The 6000-nt window shown below is 44.4% G+C and overlaps 1 pseudogene; it reads left to right on the top strand.

Annotated features, from left to right (window-relative positions):
- Nucleotides 1-589: 589 nt before the first annotated feature.
- The window catches only part of LOC136454799 (uncharacterized), a 44109-nt pseudogene continuing 38698 nt past the window's right edge, over nt 590-6000 (top strand).

Raw genomic sequence — 6000 nt, 5'->3', positions numbered from 1 at the left:
CGAAAGGGGAGCGTGGCGGCCTGGCAGGGCCTCGGCCCACGGCTGCTTTCGGCCTGGCAGGCCTAGCTGGCGGAGGCAGGGTGCCTCGCCGGGGCGCGCGCTGGCGCGGCGGCGCGGCTCGGCCAGCGGCCGGTGGCCATCTCCGGCCACGGCAGCGCAAGCAAGCGAGCGCAGGAGATGTGCGAGGAGAAGGCGAGTTCGGTAGGGTAGCTAGGCGAGGCTGGAGGGGAGAAGGAAGACGGCTTCCATGGTGGCCGAGCACGGCGGCGCCATGGCCGTCGGTGGCGAGGCGCGGGGAAGCTCACCCTAGGCTCGGAAGGCGGCGCAAGTGTGAGCGTGAGTCGAAGGAAGGCGAGGCGGAGTTGCAGGCGCGAGGAATTGGAGAATGGCGCGGTGGTGCGGGAGATCAACGTCGGCGGAGCTACGAGCGCGGCGAGGGTAGAGCTCGAGCTCTCGGCTCTGGAGGGGAGAAGAGGAAACGCGGGCGGGAGTGAGCGAGCGCGCGGGCACCAGCAGGTGAAGGCGGGCGCGTGGGCGCGGTGTCAGGCTGCGGTTGCCGCGCGGCGGGTGACGCTGGCATGTGGTCGCCATGCGGCGGAAGTTCTCTGCCGCGGTCGTGGCGTGGCACGACGACCAGCAGGGGAACGGCGCGGCGCGCGGGAGAAGGGCCAGCGCGCGGAGCTGGGCTGGGCCGAGGCGATGTGGGCCGGTGCGGGAGGCGCGCGAGGCGCACGGCTGGTGGGGACGCGGGCCAGGCCAGCTTCGGTAGGCGGGCCAGAAACGAGGCGCAAGGCCCATGAAGGAGGAAAAATCCTTTTCCAAATAAAACTTTCAAGGAATTTTTAAATGCCATCTTTCAAATATTATTTTGAGCAAGAAAATGACCTCTTTTGAAAATGTACCAAAAATGAAAGTTGTTTAGAATTTAATTCTCTACAACTTTGCTTTTATGACCCAAGCCAAATTCTTTCTAGATTTTGAATTGTAACATCAAAGTCCATGTTTAGCTCAAAAACCCAAATTTTTGGAATTTATTTTTGAAGCCAAATTTTGAATTAATTTGAATACAAACATTGCTCCAAAAATTGAACTAATCATTGCTAGATGATTTAAAATAGTAGCCAAACATGTTTTACTAACCTAGCAAGAAAATTTTAGGGCAAAACAATTCTTAAACAGGTGTATGCATCATTCAGGTTTTACGCATGTTTCAGATGTTTCGAAGCAGTGTTTCACTTGTTATTCACATGATTAAGCAGTTATGATTTGGATGCTTGATGATGCATGACATGCGTGATTTGTAGTGCCTAAATGTAGGCATAACACCGGGATGTTACAGCCGCCACACCACCGCGTTGCTCCACCGTTGCCTAGCGCCCATGCCACCACACCATTGTCGCCTCCAGCGTACAGTCTACTTTGCCATCTTCCTCTCTACCTTCTTGACATAGTAGCAGGGCCAAGAAAGCCATGGTGAGGGCAAAATCGCCATTCTTGCCCTCGTCAGAAATTTTGGCTTCCATGGCCACCTTCACGGCGAGCTCGTCGCCGCTCGGCTCACTTGCGCATTCCTTCTTCTTCTTCTTCACATTAGAGCTTGGTTAGGGTGTGTCCTAGCTTGGGGTGTGACATTAAGGTGTATTGTAGCCCCGCCAGCACAGAACACGCCGGCCAGCGTCGCTGCGCTCTCACCGCCGTGCCACCATGCACGTGGATGAATCTCGTCGGGGCATCTCAACTAACCTAGGTAGCTTCTATAGATTCGCATAGTCACTGTGGAGCCTATGCGCTTCTCACTGAGCCAAGCCATGGCCTATAATGGCCAACATACCTCAGCGCAACGCCGCCGTGCCGCCATGGCTGATGACAAGGTAGCTGCAGTGCGTCTACGCTGCCACCACGGGTACCAGTCGACGCGGGTGGTTGAGTAGAGCACGACGGTGGGGTCGGTTTTGTCGGAGAGCTCGCCGTCGGCGAGCTAGCGCCGATCAAACTCGCTCCCCTATTTTGGTTTGCTGACAGGTGGACCCCGCTGACCACTGGGTCCCATGTGTCAGTGAGTACAATTTAGGGTTTTTGTTTATTTCTTTCTAGATTTTTGTACTAACTTTGGAATATCATATGTAGAGCTAGGAGTGTCCAATTTTTGTGAACCAAATTTTGTTAGATTCCTCATGAAGTGTAGTATTTTATAAAAATATGAAATGTACAGTTTCTAGTATTTTTCATGGTGAATAAAATGTAGAAAGAAAAGTGCTTTTTTAATGTTTGTAATCTTGGAAAATGGATAACTTGAGATAGGAAAGTGATAAAATTGTAATTCCAATTTTGCTAGTCGTGTGTTGACATGCTCTAGGTAGGAAAAATAATAAACTTGTTGTAAACTTGATTGAAGTTGGGTCTTTCTATTTATCTATTAATAAATGGTATTTTCTAAGGAAAATTATAGGGATAAAAATAAGTAACATATTGCCTTGAAAATTTTTGTATAGTATTATAGCCCTAGGATAAAGCTAAGAAAGGTATAAAATCTATTGTTTGACACTTTTCTATAGGGTTAACTATTTTTACTAAAATAAACCTTGCTAGCTTGTCATTTTTGTAGAGGATTGTATACATGTTCAAATGGTATAAAATTTTATAGCAGTCTATTAGGAGTACTTGGAAGCCACTGTAATTTTCTGAGAATTTATTGTGCACATTTGTTATATGTTTGTTATTTCACCTAATTATCTAATTAAATTAATAAGGGCATTTAAATAAATAAATTGGGCTTGACCATTATGTTTTCTTGAGTGTATTTGATATTCCTGAACTGTTTGTATACTTGGTGATGTCCAATTTTGAATGCTTATATGCAGTAAAAATATTATTGCTCTATAATTCAACTTAGAGTTATTTTTGGACAGATTCTGTTGTTGGGTATGTTGCATAGTCAAATTGAAGTTTACTGTAAAAATGGTTAATAACAAAGTTGTAGATAACTTCTTCATCTATCTTATGTTAAAATTTAAGTTAAATAGACCAAATGGTTTAGGAGTTATAGCTGTTTAAAGTTAGTCTCCTGAAATGTTTGTTCTCTAGAATTTATAGATAGAACTAGAAAGATTGCCTGTTTTGGTTAGGATAGAATTTAATTAGCTTTTGGTGATTAAATAAGACTTGTAGGCAATTCTATAATATCTCCAGAAATTTCAAGATCATAGCATTTGGATTGGTAGAACTTTAGTTATGATGTACACTAGTAGCTGCTATGTGTAGCTCTGAAATTGTCTTGTGTAGAATATCAGAAATGAATAGAGAAAAGATATGCACCTACTCAGTAAACAAGGAGTTAGCATTGTTATCATTGTGTAACTTAACATCATTATCGCAGCATGTACATTCCTAGGTCACATCCTCCGTGATCCTTCTTATGCATTCATGGGACTTACTTATGCATATGCATGCAATAGGCTCAGGAAGTGCAGCACCACGAGGTTCCTGGTGAAGGAGAGCCTGAAACCAACCATCTTCCTGAGTGCCTAGATCACCAGCCTACCACGTTCGTGAAAGGCAAGCCCCGGAGCATTATAAATCTCCCTACTTTATTAATGTCACCTAAAGTTATTCGTATTGATGCATTACATGATAGGAGTTGTTTGGAAACACTGGTTGCATATTACCTTTCCTTGTCTAGAAATATCTACCATGAATCCTATTTAAGTCTAGGAATGCTTATTATGCTTAGCTATGCTTAGACCGGTAGAAGTCAGGTGATTTCCTGTCACCTGCGAGCTATGTGTGATTACTTGATCACGGTTGGCTATATTGTGCTATCGTGGAACATAACCTGATGATGTTGAATAATTGGAGACCAGGTGGAGTCTTATGTTGTGGTAATCATAGTGATTTCATCTGTGTCATTTAAGGACTGGTCGTTGGAGATCATCTTGTCATGTTGAACGCATGCCCCTTACATAGTTAGCCGGATAAGTCATTCTAACTACGAAGCCGAGTAGCTCAACTTAGGCTGGGGACACGAGTAGTTAAATTGCGCACCTTGGAGGTAGTAAGGATGTGTAGAGAGACAATGGCATAAACCCAAGGGCAGGTTAGAGTCCCGAGCCTCCTGGCAGATTGGTTGTATCTTTGAGGGTGCGGCGCTGGTCTTACCCACGATTGTACTTGAGATGTCCCAAAGGTGACTTGATGCAACCTCGACAGGGGAAGTATGGGTGTGTGTTAGGAACAATTCCCTAGCTGGGTAGGAATCAATTCAAATCATCGTCTCTCCCGGATAGTGAGAACTTGACAGGAGTACGCTTCATCGTAGTAATTGATGGAAGTATTGGTTATGAGATTATGAAAGAACTCAACTAGATATGGTTATTATTGTGGTGACTTAATGGTACCAACCTATTTGGCATAGGATAGTTGCTAATGTAGTATGAGATAGGATTAATAACTGATGATTCACATTTTGAAAGATATTAGACAACTTATGCTTTTATGCAAATAAAGTCTACCAGCTCTACTGATAGAGCCTTGCATACTCCTTGGTGTCTTAGTATGTTTGTTGATGACGGGTAAGTCTAGCTAAGTACCTTCTCGTACTCAGGGTTTTATTCCCATTGTTGTAGATAATGTTATGTACCACGACTACTGCAAGAACTGCTTTGCTCCTATAGTGGATGAGGAATAGGACCATGGGCATGGTCATTCTGTATATCATCTCACCCTTGTGCCTTTGGTTGGAGATGACTATGAAACTAGCTATGTGTTAAACTACGTGTGATGTTGATGTCAAACTCTTTACTTTCGCTACTTTTAAACTTGGTTTGTAATAACTATGGGAACTCTGATGTATGTGAGATATTTGTGAACTGTGATGTAACATGTGACTGGTTATGTTGAATCATATATGATCTTGGCTTGTATGTTGGTTGAATCAAGATCCTTCATGATACTCAATGGACTACCGGATTTATATGGGCTCAAGTGTAATGGTTTGACTGCCTTGGTGGTTGCTATTGTACTTATGCTCTTATAAATTGGACGGTTCTGTGACAGTTCAAAGTAGAGGAGGCGGAGAATCAGGAGACACCCTAGCTCACAGCTCTCGAAGGCGAGGAGCAGGCTCTAGAAGAACTACCAGAGTGGCCTAATCACCGGCCTACTTCTTTCCTAAAAGGCAAGCCTCAGAGCATTCTAAGCCTCCTATGTTTTATAAAATATTACTTGAGTCCTTTATGTTTGATGCATTAGGTTATAAAAGTTGATTTGGAAACACTTGATGCATCGAACTACCTTGTCTAGATATATATACCTTAAACCCTATGTAGGTCTAGGATCAAATATATGCTTAGCCATGCTTAGACCGGTAGAAGGCAGATGATTTCCTGTCACCTGCGAGATATATATGGATACCGGAGCACGGTTGGCTATATTTGCTATCGTAGAAAATAACCATAGGATGTTATCTAAGTGGAGACCGAGCGGGATCTTATATGCACATGGTGTGGGTTGGCTATATTGATCCCGTCTATGTCAATTAAGGATTGTACCATTATTGGCGCTTCTGTCGAGATTGAACACATGCCTCTCACTTAGCTGGCTGGATAACTCATTCTGACCGTAAAGCCAAGTAGCTCAACTCAGGCCGGGCCTCATTCTATATTAGTGCACACTCTATATGGTAGTAAGGATGTGCGGGGAGCCAGACATGAGCCCAAGGGTAGGCTAGGCCAGAACATCCTAGCAGCTGGTTGTCACTGGTTGTGCGGCGCTGATCGAACCCGTGAAATATGTATTTGAGTTGTACCAAAGGTGACCCAACTGACCCCAATGGGGGAAGTGTGGGTTTGTGTTAGGAATAGTTGCCTAGCTGGTTGCAACTGATTCAAATCATCATCTCTCCCGGATAGTGAGAAAATCGACTAGTCCTAGCATCGTAGTAACTGGACGATGGAATTTGATGGTTATATTGGACATGGGAATGCTACACCGGCTATGGTTATT

The sequence above is a fragment of the Miscanthus floridulus genome, chromosome 5 (assembly GCF_019320115.1).
Source record: "Miscanthus floridulus cultivar M001 chromosome 5, ASM1932011v1, whole genome shotgun sequence".
Lineage (NCBI taxonomy): Eukaryota > Viridiplantae > Streptophyta > Magnoliopsida > Poales > Poaceae > Miscanthus > Miscanthus floridulus.
The sequence above is the reverse complement of the archived record's forward strand: the minus strand, read 5'-3'. Positions and strand labels throughout refer to the sequence as shown.